The sequence below is a fragment of the Lagenorhynchus albirostris genome, chromosome 10 (genome assembly GCF_949774975.1).
Source record: "Lagenorhynchus albirostris chromosome 10, mLagAlb1.1, whole genome shotgun sequence".
In the NCBI taxonomy this organism is placed as follows: Eukaryota; Metazoa; Chordata; class Mammalia; order Artiodactyla; family Delphinidae; genus Lagenorhynchus; species Lagenorhynchus albirostris.
This window is the reverse complement of record NC_083104.1, coordinates 5,318,341-5,342,103: the sequence shown is the minus strand read 5'-3', so window position 1 is coordinate 5,342,103 and position 23,763 is coordinate 5,318,341. Positions and strand designations below refer to the sequence as shown.

General features: G+C 39.2%; 1 protein-coding gene across 4 annotated transcripts in view; it reads left to right on the top strand.

Annotated features, from left to right (window-relative positions):
- The window catches only part of PPARG (peroxisome proliferator activated receptor gamma), a 171,860-nt gene that overhangs the window by 34,263 nt on the left and 113,834 nt on the right, over window positions 1–23,763 (top strand). Inside the window, exon 2 of one of the 4 annotated variants that reach the window (XM_060161140.1) lies at window positions 8,262–8,523. The gene's annotated coding sequence lies outside the window, so the exon portion shown is untranslated. Of the gene's footprint in view, window positions 1–8,261; window positions 8,524–8,655; window positions 8,768–9,405; window positions 9,532–9,617; window positions 9,778–23,763 lie in introns of those variants that run through there. The other 3 variants (XM_060161142.1, XM_060161141.1, XM_060161139.1) reach the window with 3 other exon arrangements.

Below are 23,763 nucleotides of genomic sequence, written 5' to 3'. Positions count from 1 at the left end.
AATTAGAAGAAAGACACCTCTTCTTTCAGGTAGAATGAGTGCATGGCTAGGACTTCAGACCCTCTCTGTCCACTTGGCTAGCCCTTTGGGGCAGAGTTATAACCTGCACAGCAGTCTGCTGCAGCCCTGGAATGAGAGAATGACAAAATGAGGTAGGTGGCTGGAGAAAAAAAAAAAACATGCTGGTTGCTATTTGGTAAGGGAAGGATATAAATAATCATCTTTTTCTCCATTTTTTTAGTTGAGATATAAGCCACATACTGTAAAAATTCACCCTTTTAAATGTACAATTCAGTAGGTTTTAGTATATTTAACAAAGTTGTGCAACTGTCAGCACTGTCTAACGGGAATATTTCATCACCCCCCAAAGAAACTGTACTCATTAATAATCATTCCCGATTTTCTCCCCACAACCCCAATCCCCTGGCAACTTCTAATCATCTTTCTGTCACTATGGACTTGCCTATTCTGGACGTTTCATATAAATGGAATCATGCAATATGAGGTCTTCTGTGACTGACTTTTCACTTAGCTTAATGCTTTTGAGGCTTATACTTGTTGTAGTATTATCAGCACATCATTCCTTTTAATGGCTTAATAATATTCCATTGTATAGATAGACCACATTCTGTTTATGCATTCATCAATGGATAGACGTTTGGATGGTTTCCACTTTTTGGCTACTATGAACAGTACTCCTATGAACATTGGTATACAAGTGGCTTGACTTTTTACAAGAAGCTTATATCACTTGTATAACTTTTAAAATAATTAAAAAGAAAAAAGTCACAATTTACATAAAAGTCCAAGGCTGTGATTTCTTTTTTTTTTTGCTGTATGCGGCCTCTCACTGTGTTGCGGAGCACAGGCTCCGGACGCGCAGGCTCAGTGGCCATGGCTCACGGGACCAGCCGCTCTGAGGCATGTGGGATCTTCCCGGACCGGGGCACGAACCCGTGTTCCCTGCATCAGCAGGCGAACTCTCAACCACTGTGCCACCAGGGAAGTCCCTGTGATTTCTTTTTATTTTCTATTTTGTTTTTGTTTTTCCTCTTAGATTTAAGTATCCTTCCATTATTTGGTTGTACTGACTTTTGTTGCCCCTATATTACAATTGTTATTAATTTTGTGGTTTGTAAATGTTTTATTTGTTTTATACAACATTGCCTCTTTAGACATGCTACATGATACATAGATTTAAAAATTGGGGGTGGGGGGAATGTCTAGTGATATTTTAGGATTAAATATAATAATTGATAAATTATAGTGAGACTTTTGTTCTGTAGAACCAGACTAAACTAAACTAAATGCTAATAATTTGATTTCTGTCATTAATAAATTATGCAAATCATCTAGGTCACTGCAATTCCGTTTGGAAGGAAAACAGTTAAAGACGTCAACTAAATTTATCTTTTTAAAGCCCTGTACATGGAAGAATCAACTTCTTACTACCACAGGAATAAAATAATTTTTAAAAAATTCTGCATCCGAGGTGAAGGTATGCAGAAATTGACCTAAAAGAATTGATCTACTGAAATTTTACTGTGAGAATAAATGGATAATTATAGGAGATCAAAATCAGAAAAATACTTTGGGGAGGAAAAAATATCCATGTATCCATGTTACAGTGGTAGGAAGGGTGGCTGCCAGACATAATGTCAATAAGCAAAGCCCTTTGGTAAAGCATACACACCTCCCAACTCTCTCCGTACCTCCCCCCACTAGTGTACAGAAGTTTCTGAACATATAAATACAATTCATGATCAACCTACCCGTTACTTATTTAAAACGCAGTAAAAATGCAAAACAGAAAGAAGAAGTCTACGCCGGGCCAAAGTGTCATCCCCAGAAACTGGCTCCAAATTTCCTGTCTTGGATGCATGAAAAATGCTCCTTTAGGTGTCAGTGCCAGGGCTGGCCAGCTAGAGACTGGCGAGAGAGCTGTGGGGATGGCCAGGGCAGCAAGAAGTCTGTTGCTATCTTAGTTCGCATCCTTCTACCTTAAGGCATTTCAGAAGTAGGCACCTGCGTTCCTGAAAACCTCTTCTGTAAAAAGCAATAAAGGAAATTATATTACTGGAATATCACCGTGGAAACAGAATAGCTGACATCACTCTAATAGAAAGCCCAGTTCCTCAGCCTTCTGCTCAAACTTCCCTGTCCTCAGTCTGCTCAAAAGAGAAATTGTGTATCAATAGTAGCAGTTCCTTGTATCAAGAGCAAAGTTGGCGCATGGGTCCAAATATTCAAAATAAAATTATGTTCATAAAAACAGAAAGGCTTGTGGCTATGTAAGTAAGGCTCAGGTCAGTAGCTGAGCCTGAGAATTTACATAAACGATATTCGTCAACTTTGTAGACATCATGAAGGATGAAAATACAACCTCTAAAGGTGACTGAATTTATGGCATTACTATTTTTTCAATAATAAAAATGTACGCCATATGTTAGGCAAACCATCATCCAGGGCTACAATAGCAAGTAAAAAAATCTCTGCCTTACGGGCCGTATGGGAAATCTCTGTACCTTCCTCTTAATTTTGCTGTGAACCTAAGTCTGTTCTAAAATTATAAAGACTTTAAAAAAAAAATGCTGCCTTCATGGAGTTCACATTCTAGTGTGGGGAGAGAAACAGTAAATAAATAAAAGTTTAAAAATATAATTTCAGGTAGTGATAAGTGGTAGGAAGAAAAATAAAACTGTTAAGAGAATAAAGAACAATAGTGATGGAGGACCTCTTGATGAACTGACATTTGAATTATTTACTTAATAGTAGGCTTGGGTTGCAAGTTAAACACTTGGCAATCAATCATTCAACAAACATTGATTGTCCACTTATTTGGTTTCAGGCCTTGTAGGGCAACAGGTCGTGGGTGTAAAAAGATCAATAAGCCATGGCTTCTGCTGTCAAGGTGCTTACATCTTAGTAAGGGAAGAGAGACACTTCATGGGCACACAAGCGTTGGGGTTTTTTGTTTTTTGTTTTGGAGGTTTTGTTGCTGTTAGCAACTGAAGTACCATAACTGCCTTTCCCCGGGTCCAAGCTCCTTGCCCATTACTCAGCCTGGACACGGCATTTATGTCCTTAGGTCGCTAAACTCCGGAGTGTGCAGACGGTGGTCCTCTGAGCAGTGAACGCGTTTTACAACTCGCCCACGATAGACGTTAAGAGTTGAGAAAATTTCAGCAGAGACTTTTCTGATAAATCCAAAATCTAGGGCAAATTGCTTGAACCAACTTTTAAACAGAAGACTTAAGGACAACATTTTAAACCAGTTTGAATTTTTTATGATGAAATTCATTTGGGGGATTTACAGAATTATACAGAAGAGGGAGGCAGGTGAAGGTATAGATGAAACAGTATTAGCCATAGACTGAAGCCATAGGCTGAAACCGGGTTATGGGTACAGGGGGTATTCATTACACTATTCTCTCTACTTCTATATTTGTCTAATGTTTTTCATCACACAAAGGCTTTGTTTTGTTTTTTGTTTTTGTTTTAGTTTTATGTGACAAAGCCTAGGACCCATAAGTTCACATGCATACCATGAGAAAACCATTCTCATACAGATATCTGGGGTTCATAGCTATTTCAAAATCTACTTATTTGACTAGTGACTTTTTACTTACAAGAAAGAGAGTAGCATATCCATGTAGACTGATGACTAAATATGACACATATATGAAAAAAAACCCTCAATTCAGCATCCAAACTGTGTTTTAATACATTAGTGAGTAACTTTCAGAAAAAAAATATTCTCATTGCTTTCACATAGTTGATAAACAACATTTATTGAGTTCCTACTAGGAGCCTGACTTGGCATTTTCTCATGTTATCTCACTGATGAGATTATGAGAATATATTTCCATTTTATAGATGAGAGAACTAAGCCTAAGAGAGGGTGAGTCTCCTGCTCAAGGTCACAATAAGCAGAGATAAAAATCAGGGCTCTTTCCATTCTATCAGTGCTTAATTAAAACCAAACTCTTGAAAAGACAGATAGAAGGTAGGACAATTTTCCTGAACTGAAAACTCTGGCAGGTATTCTCTTCTTCCTAATAGCTACCTCCTACCTCTTGATACTTACAAGCCAATCTGATATGCAAAATACATCAATTTCTGAGGGAAAAAGTGAAGAAAAACTGATAAAGCAGGGCAAAAACCTCTTTTTTAAATTTCCTGAATATTAAAAGTATTTTTGAACCTTTAAAAGATATTTTCAAACCATTAAAACTTTAAAATTTAAATAGTCTAATTCAAAACTATTGAAATTACCAAATGGAATTTCCTTGGAATTAGATATTATTATTAATTTCATAGGTGCTTACAGATTATGAGAAATAAAATATTTTGAAAATAGGAGTCATCTCATTCAATATTAAAGAAAAGCTATTACTGAAGAAATGGCCTTAAAATTATGTCTCTTTCAGTTCTTTCAAATTATCTAAAAGAAAGCTCTAAATTGGGGTATTAAGAGAAAATAAAATATGAATTGGCATATATCTTCCATGATTTTATTTTGAACCAATACATAGCTGTATCATATCATAACCTAATGATTTGTATATAATCAAGTATTTATTAAAATATTCCAGCAAAAATTTTTTTTTATAGGCAATCACTCAAAACAGAAAGAGAATGTAAGTTAAGCAGAGATGTATAGTGAAAGGATCAGGCAATTGGAAATCAGAAGAAATGGGTTACAAGTCTGGCTTTGGTACTTAAGACCTTATAAAAATGGGCAAGTCATCTGGTGAAGGGCAAGATAAGACAGAAAAGCAAGAGTAGGAGAAAAGGACCTTAATAAAATTCAAAGTAAAATTGGGAGATTGCAGGTAAAATTTCATAACTAGACTTAAAAATCATATGTGGGAACACAACAGAGTCATTCACAAAGTAGATGTGTGTGTGTGTGTGTGTGTGTGTGTGTGCGCACTTAACCTGTCCAACATGTTGAACTGGCTATCATTTTTTTTTAAATTTTAAATTAAGAGCATCTAAATCTCCTGAGAATTTATGGTGTCTAGAGACTGAGAAATGGTATCTCAGTTAGAGGAGCAAATGTCAGAGCCATGACTGCGCACAGCTGCTGTAAATAAGTGACCCTCCCCCAGCCCCCACTGGATGACTGGAAATACAGCACTTTAATTTTCCTAAACTCAATCTGGTAAATGGTTACATGTCATTCACTATTGATGCCAATGCTGTTTTGCTGAATGCCTTGAAAATAAAATTTTTGTCATGATTTAAAATGTTTCCCTTTAAAAATAATATACCAGTGTTTAAAAATACCTGAGGTCCGTCAGTAGGGGTAGTTTAAGTATAGTTGGAGTAAACTGGGAATCAATTCAGTTAAGGCCAACTCCCACTACTAGACCTGTACTTCCTTCCCAGTATAATAAACAAGAGTATGCAATTATGAACCTGGGAACAAAGTTCCCCTAGTTGGAAGAAAAGCAAATATGTCTGCAAATCTCAAATGAGATTAACAACTGAGCATTAACTGCAGAAAAATAAGTGCCTCAGGACCAAACCTCAATATTTGGAAGAAGCCCTTGTGGTTGGGGAAAAGTGAACCAAGGCACAATCTTTCATCTCTAGAAGCTAAATGTGGATGGAACTGCATGTGTGCACTGTTGCAGGGTGGAGACCATGTGCTATTTATCATATTGTCCCCAGGACTTAGCAGAGGGCCTGGCACAAAATAAGCACTCAGTAAATGTTTGTGGAATGAAAGAATTCTGCATTATAGTTTATACAGTGTTTCTCCAGCTTTTCAAAATGTGGCCCCACAGTAAGAAATACATTTTACACCAACTCCTGGTACATACAAATACATACACACGCACACACATAACACAAAAGTTATGAAGCAACACTTTAGGGGAAGAATTCTGATAGTTTCTGTTCTCTTGCGTTCTGTATTATTTGACTTATAAAAAAAATTGGTTATGACCCAGTAAACTGATTTCATAATCCACTGATAAATCAAGACCAGTAGTTTAAAAAATAGATTTATGCTATTTCTATTTCTATTGCTTAACTTCTTACATTTTTAGGCTTTACTAACTATAGATCACTTTTTAAAATGACAATTTTTATTGTTAGTTAGTTTACACTGTTGTGTTAGTTTCAAGTGTATAGCAAAGTGACTCGGTTATACATTTATATGTTCTTTTTCAGATTCTTTTCCATTATAGGTTATTACAAGATACTGAGTAGAGTTCCCTGTGCTATATAGTAGGTCCTTGTTGTTTACCTATTTTATGTATAGTAGAAAATCGCTTTTTTTTTAATCTGGAAGAAAGTTTAGAAACTATTCAGATCAACTCTAAAATGTTGTACCAGTTATAAGCTCACTGTGGTGTAATTCCACTTAGTCAATATTGTTGAATTATGAGTATTTCTCCACGAAAAGCAGATTGGCCCTACCTCACACCATACACAAAATTTAACTCAAAATAGATCATAGACCTAAATGTAAGAGCTAGACCTATAAATTTGTGGCCACCAGAGGTGGGAGGAGGGAGAATTAAAGGAGGGTGGTCAAAAGGTACAAACTTCCAGTTATAAAATAATTTAGTACTAGAGATGATAGATATTCACTAAACTTATTGTGATAATCATTTCATGATGCATGTAAGTCAAATCATTTATACGGTACACCTTAAAGTTATACAGTGCTGTATGTCAATTATATCTTAATAAAACTGGAAGAAAAATAATTTAGTACTAGAGATGTAATAAACAACATGATAACTATGGTTAACACTGCTGTATGATATATAGGAAAGGCATTAAGGATTAAAGCCTAAGAGTTCTCATCACAAGGAGAAAAAATTTTTTTCTTTTCTTTTTATTGTATCTATAAGAGATGATGAATGTTAACTAAACGTATTGTGGTAATCATTTCACAATTTATGTAAATCAAACCATCATGCTGTACACTTTAAACTTATACAGTGATATATGTCAATTATTTCTCAATAAAAGTGGGGGAGAAAACTCTGTCAAACTAAAAATCATTGGATTGTACATTTAAAGTGTACGGTATTTAGGGACTTCCCTGGCTGCCAATGCAGGGCACATGGGTTTGAGCCCTGGTCTGGGAAAATACCACATGCCGTGGAGCAGCTAAAGCCGTGCGCCACAACTACTGAGCCTGCACTCTGGAGCCCGTGAGCCACAGCTACTGAGCCCACGCACCTAGAGCGCGAGCTCCGCAACAAGAGAAACCATCGCGATGAGAATCTCACGCATTGCAAGGAAGAGTGGCCCCTGCTCACCGCAACTAGAGAAAGCCCACGCGCAGCAATGAAGAACCAACGTGGCCAAAAATAAATAAATAAAATTTTTTTTAAAAAAGAAGGGATGCATGCAGCACTTCTATGCTGGAGTGTAGAATGCTGAGCCGTGTCAATCTGACTACCTAAACGGCAGGCAAGGAAATGGTGTTTTTCAGTGATAAAGTGGTCCTCTTTGAAGTCCCTATTCAGCTGTGGCTCTTAACTTCCTATTTTATGGGACAGGTGGAGGGCATGAATCTATTGAATTAAGCTCTGAACCTTCTCCGAGGTGATAACCATCCTCAAAATGTTTTACTTTAAACTGCAAACAAGGACCAGCGGCCCTAGAGGAAAAAGAACTAGCCATCCCCAACCAATTAAGACGCTAAAGGACTGGAGCAAGTAATCCTGGGCAAGTAATTGATAAGCTTCTTAAAAATCACGGTTTTTATGCACCTTTGCTCCCCAAGGACGGCCAGGCCCAGAACAGGATGTTCAGTAAATGGGATTGGAAAAAGGTAAGGAAAGTCAGGCCTCAAGTCCAGAAGACTAGGGGGCTTTCTGGCTGGGCATCTATCAACCCCCTTTGGACGGGTCACGATAAAGGGAGCGGCAGGAAACGAAGCTGCCCAGAGTCCACCTGGTCCATGCACGAGGAAGCTCGACCCCAAACTGCTCCTCAAACTGCAAACTTAAGATTCCCATGCCCCGCGTCCCGCCCCAGCCCCGCACCATGTGTCCGGGTCCCTCAGCGTAAAAAACACTGCTGAAGAAGTTTAAAAATTCTGTCAGAGGTTAATGAATACTTTAAATTTTTGCAATTAAAACTTTGTCGCTCTAAGTGAATAATGAATACCAGTGGGAAGTACAAATGCGAAAGCGGGGGGAGCAGAGTGTGCAGCGCCATTGCGTATGGGATAAAAACCAGGTGCTCCTAAATATGCTCTTCTTTCTTTTCTTTTTTTTTTTTTTAAGAATGTCATCGAAAAGAACTTGAGGAAAAGAAAAAAACAAAACAAAACACCCGCAGACCACTGCGAAGGCGAGACCGGCGGGCCTGGAGAGGGAGGGCAGCTCCGGAACTCCACACCTCGGCTCTCCCCGACGTGACCGTGGGCATCTTCCTGGGCTCCGGCCGGTCCCTCCTCAAGGAAAATGGGACCATTTCTGGGTCGCCTCCCAGCGGCGGCTGTGAGGAACAAGCAAGGCCGGGCGCAGAGTAGGGGCTCCAGGGAAGGTGGGCGCGGCGAGCAGGAGTCCTACTGTGCGCGGGGCGGCGGCGCCCCGGCCGCTCCCCTCCCCCTCGAACGCCCCCCCCACGCCCGCCCCGCGCCCCCGCCCCCGCCCGCCCCCGGCCCGGCTTGGCTCAGCGGCTGCAGGCGGGGCCGACCGCACTCGGAGCCCGAGCCGGAGCCGCCGCCGCCTAGGGCGCTGGGTCGGCCACCGGGACACCGGAGCGGACCGCTAGGCTACCGCCGCAGGTCAGGGTCGGGCTGCCAGGGGCGGTCGGGGCAGCGGCGCCGGGCGAGGGCCCGTGGACGGAGGGGTTCGCTGAGGGGCGCGGGGCCCCGGAGGGACCCGCGCTGAGGCGCGCTCCGGGGGGCAGGGGCCGACGGGCTCTCGGACGGAGGGGCCCCGGGCGGACGGGTCGTGGTCCGAGGGCACTGGGGCTGACAGGTCCCGGCCGAGGGTCGCGCCCTGAGGAGACGTCCCGGCGCAGGGCTAATACACAGGCGGCGGAGGGCACGGGCTGCGTGCGGGGCGCGCGGGGGAGAGCGGCGGTCCGTGCCGGGGACGCAAGCCCGTGCGCTCCGCGCGGCCGTGACGGGCCCTTCGGCGCGCGCCTGACCGGGGGTCTGAGAGAACCTGGGTCTTCGAGCCCCGGCAAAGTGCGCAGGGTCCGAGAGCTGCTCCCAGGATACTTCGGGGCCGGGCACGGGATCCCGTGCGGGTGCGTCCCGCGGCGACGGAGTCCGGCTCCAGCACCCAGACAGTGACCATTGCGGGGTCGTGGTGACAGTTAAGTTAGGGGCGCACTTGGGGGTCACCCAGCCTAGGTGCCCTTAAGCACTTTGCTGGCGGTGAGCCGAGTGGAAGGGCCGGGGATGGGGGCTGGCTTGCCGGAGGGCAGGGGATGGAGAGCGCGGCCCCCTCCCACCCCCGCAGTGGTCGGGAAGATGGCCTGCCGGCGCCTTGGTTCCTCCACGTGCCAGGCTCGACTCCTGCTCTTCGGAGCCTGACTGGGGTAGGTGGAGGTAGGGCAGCTTAACCGAAGTCTCTGGTCCCTCCGTGTAAGGGGTGGAAAGTGGGTGTGTATTTGTGGTACTTTCTGTCTCGGTATTTGGGGAGGAGCCTGAGGTAAGGAGGCAGAAACTGGGAGTAACCTATCTGCTGGTTTTATATAAGGTCACTTGTTAGGTAAAGAAGGGGCCTTTACCTCTGCTGGTGATCAGAAGGCTGCGTTTCTAAATTCTTAACTCCCATTACTTAGGTGAGTCGGCTTCTGTAACTGCACTTTGTTGAAATGTGTTGGTGATGCGTCCCAAATTTGCAAGATGATGATCATGATGATCGTGGTGATGATATTATATCGTTACTATTTTGTTGTGTTCTTGTTTTACCGCGAGAATTTAATTCACTTGGGTCTGAGAATAATGGTTGGGAAAATAGTGTCAATTATTTTAAGAAGCATAAAGTAAAAAAAAAACAAAACTGGTCTGTCATGAAGAAGCTGAAGTTTTCTTCTTTTCCTTTCAAAATTGGGGTCAAAATGTAAAATTAATTTGTATAGATCATCATCTGAAAACAAAACCAGGCAAGATGACTGAGTTGTATGAAAAACTCGATTTTAAAGTACATTATTTTCATGTTAACTTTTTATCATTCATGAAACAAATTGTAACTGGAGTTATTGAGAGAGCAATGACTGACACCCTTTAGAAGGAGCTGGGCAGTTCTTGTCAGATCCCAGGTATTCCGTGGCAGTCTTCTTGTTCATAGCTAAGTGATCAATCGCTGACTGAAAACAGGACCTCCTGATGGTCTAGATGATTTAGAAAACCCTTTTGGAACAGAGACTGACATAGACACTCATTGCAGCTTCTTTCTAAAGAAATACCTTCCACTCCTATGAAAGTTCTGTAGAAAATACTCAGAGATGCTACCAGTTAGCTTTTGCAGTGATATTTCCAAAGATCTTTTTCAAGTTTGAAAACAATTTTTGTGTTGTCTGTTTTCAATCAGATTTACTCTGAAGTTTGTACGGCACCATAGTATTCTTTAATATACAAAATTGTAAAATGAATGCTGTTAGCTAAAAAGTGAGATTGGTTACAGAAGCATCCATTTTTGTCTTAATGTGTACTTCTCATCATTCTCCTTTATTTAAATTATAATGATATTTGACACTTCACTTGCCGATGATTATATCTTAAATTTAAAGGTCTTAGAATCAATTAGTGACCGACTGCTCAATCTTTTGCAAATCAGTGGAAGGGGGGGAAAAACCTGGTGATTTAATTTTTAAATCAGAACTTTTTCATGTTTAAAAGTTTGTTTCTTGCTTTTATGATAACTGCTATGAAAACATGGCATCAGTGAAGTATAAAGTTTTGGAGAATTCCAGGCTAAGTTTTTTGGGCACTTTTTTTTCATTCTTTTAAATTTAAAAGGATATAATTTCTTTTTTTAATTAAAACTAAAATATCCACCAGCGTCATATTCTTTATTAAACTTAGAATACCTTGAAAATAGTTTTGCAATTGGCATTTTTAATAATTAAATACACTATTTTCTTTGAAGGGACTAGTTTCCTTACTGTTCGTTTCTTTGTATATTTTTCAGAACTACATTTTAAAAACCATTAAATTGTAGTTTTTTAAAAATCACAATATTAATTCCAAAATCCCTGTGACATTAAAGTTGTATTGTTCCTGTGTATTAAAATTTATACAGAGAAAAAAAGTATGACTTTAGGATTATGCATTAGAAATAATACATTACTGATCACAGCTAATTGCTCTTAGTAAGTTATATGACTATAAACAAATGCTTATTTTTCTCTTCTGTAATTCTCTGAAAATAAGGATGTTTGCCACTAACCCTAATTATCAATATCATTTTGTATTCAAAAGCTGTGTGAGTGGCACAGCTGTGGAAGCATACACAGGTATTAATAATACATTTCATTTAGTTTTCAAATTGTGAAATGGTTTTTAATAACGGGAGACTTTCATGAAAACAATATTAAAATAATACTTTACAAATGTTTTATATATCCTGGTCTATTACTTTCTCTTCTTTCCTAGGATTTATATATGTCCAATGGGTAGGACAGAAAATGTTGGTCATTCTAATTTGTGGGTGTTCTGCTCATTTCACTGTCACTTGAACTTAGAAACATAATAATGCCATAAGGTGTGGCAAATATACCGGAAGAACTTTTTGGTCTCGTAGGATTCCACTAAATAAATATCAGCTGTAGAGGATTTTTTTTTAAATCACTAATCGAGAAAACTTGTTATGTCACCAGTCTATAGGCGTAAACATATGCCCCCTGACACCTTCAAAATTGTTAAAGTGAATTTCTAACTTGCTTTTCTTATTTTTCCTAACAGATCTCCTCATGAGGGTAGCTGACCTCTCTTAAGGCCCTGTCCCTTTCTCTCTTAAGGCCTAAAAGCAACGAAAAGGGCAGCGATTTAAAATGCTTATTACAAAGGTCCTTTGAAACCGATCTAATTTGACTCCACAAAAGTACAGTAAGATCTGTAAATAACCACCTTGCTAGCATAGATAGCCCCAGTATATCAACATTCAGTTAGCTTCATAGCCTTCTAGATAAAATTTTCAAATTGAAGATTATTTGTAACCTTCCTCGGCTTTGTCGTTTACTGTTTGTATTGTATCACAATACAGAGGTAGGCTTGGGGGAGTTATATGGCATATCTTTTGAAGCTTATTTAATAAAAATGTCATGTTTTAATTTTTATTTACCTACAGTACTTAAGTAGGTTCTTGAAATCAGCTCAAATAAAATAGACCGTATTTTGGGGAAAACTTTTGGAGATGTTAAGACAACAGCTATCCCTGATAATAGTATATACTTAAATTATTTTTTTATTTTAAAAAACAGGTTGATGTATTCTTCATATTTTTCTTCAGCAGTCAATGCACACCTATGTTTTAATAACAAATATTTAATTCAGAATGTGAATGTTTACATTTTTAACCATTTTAATTATTATAGTGAGGCAAGTCACTTATCCATTCTAAATCTCCATTTCCTAATCAATGAAATGGGAAAAGTATTGCAATTATTGTTCTGTGCTCTTTTTTTTGTATGACTTTAAGACTTTATCAGCAAACCTGTGTATCTTAAATGATATGACCTTGGCCCTGAATTTGATTGAGCTAATACTTTTCCAACTATTTAGTTCACCCTAGTATTAATTTTGAGATTATTGTTAAGAATAAACTGAAGATAATGCTTGCCATGTGGTGATCGATTTATAAAATGTTTCTGAAATGAAAAATTTCATCATTATTCAGCTTAAAACTGTATTTCCTATTCTCTGGTGACTTCAGACAAAAATCAGCCTAGGAATCATTTTTGTTTTACTGATAATATCTCTGTGAGTCCTGTGTAGACACAGTGTATATCCTTTCGTGTCCGTTTCTATGTCTAATGTGTTTAGAAGGTGCAGGCTGTGCTTTTATTTGATAAAGTTCTATTCTTTACATATTTTTATGGTGCACCCTGTAAATACTTAATGTGTGTTTGTTTTTTAGTGAGGCCTATGATCCTCAGATCAAAAGACATTTTAGTATCGCAGCTTAAAGACTACATAGTGGCTGTGCTTGTCATAAAGCTTGGGGCTCTTTCTAAGAAACTGCAGCCAAAAAATAGACTTTTAATGGCTTGAAAAGTGAATCTGCCTCCTAGGAACCCAACAGTTTACTAGTAGGGACTCACTGGAAAAGCATATAATTAACTGTGCGTCAACCAAATAATAAATTTTAAATTCTCCTTATGGATTGTTAAGTAATCCATTTTATTGTCTCCTTTGCAAGCAAGTAAGGGCCTTGGTTCCAGGCCTGAACCCCTCACCCTGTTCCCTGAGTATGCAGCTACAGAGCCCAAGTGGGGACCTAACTCAAAGGATGGGGGAGCAGAGGTCAAAGAAAGGCTTAGGCCAGTGCTTGTAGATGAGTGTTCCATGTTTTCAGTGGCTTCCCCGTGCAGGTGGGGAGTGGGGAGCAGCCCTCATTTCCACTCTCTTCACGTTCTAGTTTGGCTTTCTCACAGCCATTGCTATACCTTCAGCTATTCCAGCGACCAGGCCATTCTCAACTTGAAAATCTTTGGAGGGACGGGCTGCAATGAGATTGTTTTCTCTACTGTGATTTCTCAGATGTAAAGGAAAGAAATGAAGTCATCAATTCATGTACCATGAATCATTTGCAATAGAGATTTAAAACCTTACAGGGAGGATTTACACTCAATCCTGTAGTAGTTTAGTTCAGTTTGCTTCAGTGTCTTGTTTAAGAAACATTTTTCTTCCACTTCACTGGTTTTTAGAAAATAAATTCATTGCCAGTTTTAACTGATTTTTTAAGGAGCATTTTAATTTGTGGACTCATCTAGGAGAATTGTTATGTGTGGATAAGCCTCTCTGAGACAGATTTCCTGACCTTCTGGGAAGAGTTCAGATTAGCGCAGACCTGGGGTGAGAAGTCTGCACAGTTTACCGCAGATAAGGAGAAGGTAGATAGGAGGAAGAAAAGTAGGGAAATACCCTGAGTGGGAGTGTAAGAGATCTGTGTGTGGGTTGCACAGTAACTGTACAGACACCTGGATGAAAGGGTTGGTTTCTAAGAATTTACCCTGCCCCTCGGTGACATCATAGACTTTTAGGACAGCTTCAAATTCTAAAGTTGCCACTTAGCACTGTTTCTCTCTTGGGCTTTATAAGTTGCTTCAGGAGAGGATCTGGGAAAGTGAATGCAAAGAGGATATTCTTATCCTGCGTGTTTAAGGAGTAACAACTATTCCTTTACAGTGAAGGCAATAGGGAAACATACCTATCAGACTGCCAGGGGCAACGATGAGGTGCTGGAAAAAACTCCTTAACCTTGACCCCACCCCACTGGCCTTCATTTTGCCGCCAACACCATCTGTGTCCTTTGAAAGTTTGGAGTCCACTTGCAAAATGCCAATATTTCCAGCAGGGTTAATTCTTTAAGACATCCTCAGCAAAAATTTGAAAGGTTAGCTCCTGGTTTGCTTGCTACCTGCAAACAAGGCTTTTAAGGAATAGTAAACACACTTGGAATTTGAAAGAGGGGATCAGGAGAAGGAAAAATAAAATTAACGTGATTCATGTCCCCAGTTTTCCATAAACCAACCTTCATGAAACCAAATATGAAAATAGCCACTTGAAATAGCCGTGATAGGAAGGAATATGTTCTCCCACACATGCATTTGTTTTTCTCTTAAAAATCAACACACGAGAATTCCCTGGCGGTCCAGTGGTTAGCACTCTGTGCTCTCACTGCCAGTGGGCCCAGGTTTGATCCCTGGCTGGGGAACTAAAATCCCACAAGCTGTGTGGTGTGGGGGGGGGGGGAAATCAACATGCATTGTAATTCTTCCTTGAACCATTTTTTTCCTTCAGAAAAACAAATTGTCATTGCTAAATGTCAGTTTATCCAAGAAATCTTATCAGATTTAAGGCCAGGAGTTAGTTGTTGGTTAATGTAATTAGATATCTGAATATTACCTCTCGCTATGTCTTTTCTCTGTGACGTTAAACAAATTATGTAATCTCTTCATGAGTTCTTCCAGACTTTTAAAGTAGCTTTCTAATAGATTGAAATGAGAGGAGTCTTTCAATCATGTCATAAACAATATGCCAAAGACATACAAATAATGCCTAATACTTTGGCAGATCCACAGATCACAAAATTTTATACCTAGTTTATTTTGCCTTTTTTTTTTTTTGCCAAAAATAGTTATGGGAAGCCAACATGTATCTGATAGAAATAGAAGCTTAGCAGTCACCTCAAAAACAAGTTCATTAATTCTGTGAATCAGCTGATAGGCAGTGTTTAACAAGTATAGGCCATCCTCATGGGTATGACTAAGCATATTGCTTACTTGTCATTCACTTTTCCACAGTGTTACTGAAGTCTGAATCTAAATCAGAGAATCCCCAAGTCTTACTGTACTCAATGTTGTTCTTTTCTGTCAGTTGATAATTACCTGGGTTTTGTAAACAATGTTTAGATTGTGTACGGACAAGTACTTATAGAAAATCTTTCTCTTTTTTATATGGTGGATGGAGTTATGAAAGAGAACAAACACATGAATGGTATATATATATAAATGAAGAAGATACTGTAACAAATTATTTGCATATGTTAGTAAAATCCAGAAGAGTGAAGAAAACACTCAGGCATTTGCCATTGTAGGATTAACTACATGTTTTCCTAAAGCATTTGGAACTAATTAGAAATACCCTGGCTTTATTTAAAGGGAATATAATATATTTTTAAACTTTGTTTTCAACAAGGTCCAAGTTTGTTGACTTTTAGGACTAGAGCAGTGCAATGTTTACAAAAACATAGAGTATTAATTTCTTGAAGCAGGTACTAACTGGTTTTATTCCTTTTTGTATCTCCAGCACATAGCATGGTACTTACTAGGCACTTAATACATGATTTTAAAAGAATAAAGAAATAATCTAAAGTGTGGTCCTTGGCCCAGCAGCATCTGCGTCATCTGGGAACTTGGTAGAAATGCAAATTCTCGGGCCCCACCCCAGACCTACTGAATCAGAGTCTCTGGGGATGGGGCCCGGTAATCTGTCCCTTAACAAGACCTTCAGGGGATTCTCATGTGTAGTGTTTGGAAACCTCTCACTCCAGGTGATCCTTGCATCCCATCTGAGAGCCTAGAGCCCAATGCTCTGCGCAGTTAATTTGGATTATTTTTAGTAGGCCTTACTTTTGCCTATAGTTAAGTCCCTTGCCATATTATCCTATTGGTAGACTCTCTTGAGGTCATCCTGTAAAATTACCTCTGTTGGTTTGGCATTTTATTACTTAGAGAAGCTCAGACTTGTTTTCAATAAGCTTGTGTCAGTAGAGGCTCCCCGGCTCCCGTCTTAGTCCAAGCATCACTGGTTCCTCTTACCTTAGAATGGTTGCCACGAATCCTGAGTCTCCAAGTTCAAAGACTGGATTTTATAAAATCTCTGAGGATGATATGGCCCTAGAGGACCCACATTAAACAGACTTACAAGATATGGATTTGTAAACTTCAGTTCCAGTTTAATAACAGTAGAAAATGTGTCAGTCCTAGCGATTGTTGATGACAGTTTTTTTTAAATCCTAAAATTCTGTAATTCAGGAATTGAAGAAACTTGTACTCTTATGTGTAGCTGATGTCACTGTCACTTAGTTCCGCCTGCTAAAAAAGCAATTGGGCAATATATTGCACCCTCTGCTGCTATACCCTCACTTATGAGATTTTTTTCCAAAGAAATGTAGGACATAGGACAAGCCACATACACAAAGACCTTCATGTGAACATTGTTATAGGAACCAGTATTTGGAAATAACTATTCAACAGCAGGGGAATGGTTAAGTAGATTATGGTGTAATCACTAGGTGGAATGTTATGTAATTATCAATGACAAATTAGAAAACTAGAGCAAACCTGAAAAACATTTTTAAAAAAGTAACATAAAGAATGTATGTGCACCATTGATTGCAACCTTATATAAACATGTATATATAAAGTCTGGAAGGGACTATACAAAAATTATGACAGTTATATTAAAATAGTGAGGTATTGGGGCTTCCCTGGTGGCGCAGTGGTTGAGAGTCCGCCTGCCGATGCAGGGGACACGGGTTCGTGCCCCGGTCCGGGAAGATCCCACATGCCGCGGAGCGGCTGGGCCCGAGATCCATGGCCGCTGAGCCTGCGCGTCCGGAGCCTGTGCTCCGCAATGGGAGAGGCCACAGCAGTGAGAGGCCCGCGTACCGCAAAAAGAAAAAAAAAAAAAAAAGTGAGGTATGGAGGGCTTTTTGTTTTTATATTTTTCTCTTTTCCAAAGTTTAGCCAGTAATATAAAATTACGTCTATAATTAAAAGCCTACATTTATTGCTTTTTTAAAGTATGTCTATGACGCTGATCAGTAAAGATCAAGCAAAAAGTAAATTAAACATTGAGAACCCCTCTAGCTTTTTTATTCCTTTAAAGACATCGACGATAATGTGAGACACTACATGAATTCATTGCTGTTATACCCAGTTTTATTTCATACATAATTTTACTTCATATATTGGGCTTCTCTGTACTCTGCTGGACTTGCCTGTATTTGGGTGGAAAAAATATCCCATCTTTGTCACAGCCTCTTAATTTTCTCAGCCATACATAAGGTTTGATTTTGTTGATTTCTTTGGGCCTGTGCACTCTTTGATCTTTAGCATACACCAACAACCAAGCTTTTTTTTAACAGTGGTTTCCAGAGCTATTTTATTTTCAAGCTCCTCCCCCTTTTAAGTCTTTTTCTAAAAAAATATGTATATCTATTATGGGGTTTTTCCCCCTAAAATTAAATAACCTCAGGATAGAGTTATTTGTCTTCTAACTCTTGACAGAATACTGAACTTATAACCATAAATAGCTGATGGAGAAGCACATGAAGGTAAACTTCTACTACCAATGGTCATTATGAGACCTTGATGTAATTTGTGATCATAATTTTTAAAATAACAAGAGCTTTAAAATAGCAAATGAGTAGAGGTTTTCCAAAATCTTGTCAGACCTCTGAGTGAACACTGTAAAAGAGATATATATATATATATATATATATATATATACACACAAACACACACATACACAGCAATATATATATGTGTGTGTGTGTATACAATACACATACACAGAGCAATATCCTTTGAATTAATTAATTTTTCCTTTTTTCTGTTGCATTGTTCTAGAAATCCCAAAGGGAATATTAAGTAGTTTTGCCTTTGACCCAGATTACAGGTTACATTTTTCTTGTCACTTTCTTTGGAATTTCTTTTGAGAAATTTATATCAGTCTGATGTCTTTGGAATAGTCTTTATCTAAATGAAAACAAAGTTTTAAAAGCTTTTTAGAAACTTTATATCAGGGATACTAAAGTAATATTTCTCTCTTCTTTCGCCTCCCTCCAACCCCCCCTGCCCCTACCATTTCTGATGATTTAATTCTCAATACAGCCCAAGGCAAACCTCAGCTAACAAAACTCAGTTTATGGCTCTCAGAATTTGTGGGTAACACAAACTTGGTGATGATACCCCCCCAGAGCAAATCTGAGAAGAAGCTCTTTTTTAATGAAGACTTAACTTCTTCAACCAAAATCTGTTGAGCTCCTACTTTGTGCAGAGAGCTGTTTTAGAGAAGGAGGATAAAGCAATGAACAAGACAGACAAGTACATCCCTCCTGACGTTCATGAGTATTGTTATCTAGATTTAACAAGGATGTTAATGGGCGAGATGGTGACTAAGAGTAAGCAATAGCCTAATCCCTGCCTTGTGACCCGGCAGCGTTGCCAGGCCAGCCTGGAGCCAGGTGGCTGTCTTTCAGTTATGTGTGAAATAGGGAAAAACCTGTGTCCTTGAATATTTTTCCTAAATCTCTTATTATTACGTATTTTAGGTTATATGTATGTAGTATGTATCACACATAATGTATAATGTATTTACTATATTAATTTCTCCCTCAGTAGTAAAGTTTATTAGCAACAGATGTAGGAATGCATCTTTTGTTAATAAGCTATTAACTATTCTTGAAAATCCAAATGATAGGGTACTTACTTTGCAGAAGGGTTATTTATTTTATAATATTCTCAAAATGGATATATTTAAGTGGTTAACTATCCAAGTGAATATAGTTCCTAACTTTATTTACAAAAAAAAGTTATTTACACCTAACAAAAATGTAAAACAAATTTCACTGGGACTATCCCATTAAAGTGAAAAAAAAAACCACACAACTTTTTTTCCCTGGGAAATAAAGTTAGCTACTTACCTTTAAAAGCTTATTTAGAACTTTTACATATCTGGAATATAATATTTGAGTAAAGGGAGACCCAGATCTTATTTCAAATGACCATCCTTTGGTCAATTTAAGTATTATAGCTATTTCCAACTTTTATATTCACAGTCCAGTTGTCTGACTACCATTTCAGTTGTTTTTAAATTCGCAGAAAATATATTACTGACCACTTAGAGAGAAATCCTGAACAGCATGAAACTTTTGGGAAAAAATGATAAGGAAAATAGATTTTGAAGGAATTTATATGAAGTTAAAAAGAATTAATTTTTTCATATATAGACATGGACTATTAAAGTACATTTCAATGCAGATGTAACCAAAGCCTTCAGATTTTACAGATTTGACCATGGTTTATTCAAAATCCATAAACATTTATCAAATGGCTGCTTGCTTTTCAGCACCAAATATCCTTATATAGGAAACAAAATCTGCCCACCTGGTGACATGGCCTTATAGATGGTGGGACAGGTGCCTTTCAGACCGGGTAGGGGAACCAGCAGCTAGCACTAGGCAGGCAAATAACCACACAGTGAAAGCTGAGAAAATAATTAAGTGATGGGAACACAGCGTATTGACATCATTGTGTCTTTAGGCCATATCACGATTCCTGTGTATTTGTTTTTTTGTTTTTTAATAAAGTGCAGCCATTCTGCCCATCCCCAACAGATGGTGATGCCTTTTTAAAAAATATTTATTTATTTTCTTTTTCTTTTTTTTTTTTTTTTGGCTGTGGCAGGTCTTAGTTACGGTCCGCGAGCTCTTTGCTAAGGCGTGTGGGGTCTTTCATTGCAGCGCAGGCTCTTTGCTGTGGTGCGCAGGCTTCTCTCTAGTTGTGGCGTGCAGGTTTTCTCTCTCTAGTTGTGACGCACAGGCTCCAGGGCGCGTGGGCTCTGTAGTTTGTGGCACACGGGCTTAGTTGCCCCGCGGCATGTGGGATCTTAGTTCCCTGACCAGGGGTCAAACCCACGTCCCCTGCGTTGGAAGGCAGATTCTTTACCACTGGACCACCAGGGAAGTCCCAATTCATGTGTATTTGACCATGCCTGCTAGAACGACCTCCAATCCTCACAAAATACAGCACATATACACAATTATTTTGTTCTTATTATGCATGTTAAGCTTTAAATGTCAGGTTGATTTCCTTTGTCATACAACATGTGTGTGAAATATTTACCCTGGCCACCAGCTTTTGAACTCAGAAAATGCAAACTAACTTTAATCTTAGCTGAAGTAAAATATAATTAGAAGGCAGATCTACTCTGAAATGTAATTTTATGCGCTCCAGATTCTGTATCACACATTGTATTTGCTGCTTGTTTGCTGTCAGGTCTTTTAAGTTTTATGTGCAAGTTCTGTGTAAACAAAATTGTGAGTTCCTAGAGAGTAGGAATGAATGTTGTAATTCTTCTTATTCCACTTACATATATATGCCCTGCATACCTTCCCTAATTGACAGCCTACAGTACAGGGGACTTGGGCACATTATCAGTACTTTATAAGTACTTTAAACTTGGTTGGATATCGAGGACAACTTTGTGCTTTTTCAATGTGGGATTCTCAGTGCTACTGTTTTCTACATGTTTAGGGAATTCCCTAAATTACTCTCTAAAATGTTTATTTCTATTTTATTTAACATTTTTCGTAACACATAATGATATGAAATTAATGCCAGAAGAAATTTCCATTTTGCTCTTCTAAAGCGGGCAAAATGGGATATGAAAGGGAAAAAAATGTTAATTATAGCCTTCAGCATTCTAGGTTGGATCTTTTACTTGTTCTGGTCAGAAGAACAGGTTTTAAATGGCCTAAGGGCCAGAGCACTGTTTTATTTTCTTGCTTGGAGGCTTCCAGTGGCAACTGTAACAAATTCTGTTTAGTACTACAGCTGGAGAAAAGTTCATAAGGATGTGTGATACAAGATGTTACTTCGACTTACTACTCATGCACAAAATAAAACCAGTTCCCTTTCAAACTTTTTGGCAATTGTTAGATAAAACACTACATAGTTTTAACCTATTCATTTGTTTTTAATATATAAAATAATTATACGCTTAGCGATTTCATGTATGAATCACAAGTATTACCATAATTGTTTCACAGTTAATCTCCTTTTACAAGATAGATACACATTTATGAGCCACTTCAAATCAAAAATACCAAAGGAACTGATGTACATATAAAAGCAAAGCAAATATATGAACCTTTTTTTATGTGGCCTTGTGACATCTCTGCATGCCCGCTTTTCTCAGTAGACCTTCATCTGTGCTTGTGGAATGAAGGTAGGAGCCTCTTAGCAAGAGATCAAGGCAGGGAATTTGCACCCTCTCCACCCTTGGGCACCCTGCCATCATCTTCCTGCAGCCACACCTGTTCATCTCCTACCAGAGCAAAGAGGTGACCCGTACCCATACATACAACACTGAGAAGCACAATGGCAGGGAGGAGAGCATGATAGAAGGAAGGATAAGAACTGACATGGGTTTGAAGCTCTCTCTCACTGATGGTCAAGACTTCACTTTCCTTAACTTGCTCCTTATTCATAAACATCCGGACACAGTGAGTTGCATACAGTTTCAGTAGGTTCTGGGCACAAAGGGAGACAGCACAGCTCCTAGAACTAGGAGTTTATAATCTACATGAATCAAAAAGGGGTAACGTTGAAGCAGTTAACCAAAAATTCAAAGCACTATGTGATTAAAGACTAAACTAAAGAAGGCAGAAAACAAGCACTACGAAAATTCAGAAAATGGCGAGACCAGTGTGGAGTGGAGGGTAAATCCAGGGAAAGCCTGTAGAGGATATGGGGGTTGGACTAGACGTCAAAAGCTGAGGAATTGACAGGGTAACCTTAAGAAAAATGGCTTTAAAAATACACAGGGAGGGCTTCCCTGGTGGCGCAGTGGTTGAGAGTCCACCTGCCGATGCAGGGGACACAGGTTCGTGCCCAGGTCCGGGAAGATCCCACATGCCGCGGAGTGGCTGGGCCCGTGAGCCACGGCTGCTGGGCCTGCGTGTCCGGAGCCTGTGCTCCGGAACGGGAGAGGCCACAACAGTGAGAGGCCCACATACTACCAAAAAAAAAAAAAAAATATATATATATATATATATATATATATATATATATATATATATATACAGGGAAAGAAACAGAAAGGAATCCAAGTACGATTCTGTTAATATGAAATACCCAGACTAGGCAGATCCGTAGAGATAGAAAGCAAATTGGTGGTTGCCAGGGTGTGGGGGGCAGGGGAAGTGACTGATGGGTGCAGGATTTCCTTTTGAGGTGAAGAAATGTTTTTGAACTTGATAGAGTTGACGGTTGCACAGCTTTAAGAATGTACTAAATATCATTGAATCACACACTTTAAAATAGTTAATTTTAAGAATGTGAATTTTACCTAAAGGCAAAAGAAGTTCAGGGCTTGCGATGGCCTAAGAGGAGGGGGAAAGAATTTCCAGTGTAAGAAAACGGAGCCTGGCCTAGTAGAATAAGCGTGTGTGTTGGGGGGTCGTTTTGCAGAGATCGTCCCATTGGAAGTGGGTAGTGTGTCTGTGTGAGGAGTGAGAAACGTGATTGGAGATGTAGATTTCAGGTCAGATGAGAGTGGGTCTGGAATGTAGGCAAAGGAGTGTGGGTTTTATCTGGTAAGGAGTGTTGAGATTCCAGGTCTTGAGGAGAAGAGTGAGATGATTTAATCAGAAGATTAATTTGGCAGTAGTGTGCAGGGCCAGCAGCTAGGAGGCTATCGCAAAATCTGGACAAAACATGAAGAGGGCCTGTCGGAACAGAGAGAGAGAAAGTGAGAGGGATGTTGCGAAGCAGTGAGTGGCCTCTGAGGACAGTTTAGGCACTGATGTGCTCCACACACACGCCTAGTTACTGACGTGGCACGAGGTAAGCGCAGATTTGAGGATAAGCATTTATAAATGTTTATATTAGAAAACAAACTTACCGTTACCAAAGGGGAAAGGGGGGGATAAATTAGGACTTTGGGATTATTAGATACAAACTACTGTATATAAAATAGATAACCAACGAGGACCTACTGTATAGCACAGGGAACTATATTCAGTATCTTGTAATAACCTATAATGGAAAAGAATCTGAAAAAGAATATATTTATGTATAACTGAATCACTTTTCAGGTGTACACACCTGAAACTAACACGGCACTGTAAATCAACTATACTTCAATTAAAAAAAAAAGAAATGAAAAGCATCATTAATGGAAAAAAAAGTTTATAGTCTCATGACATTTAGGCACATGTTTTTACATTTTATAAAAGTATCCACAACAGATTGAAAAAAACAAATGCCTTCATCCCAGTAGAGCTCCACTCCCCTAAAGGACAAATGGAC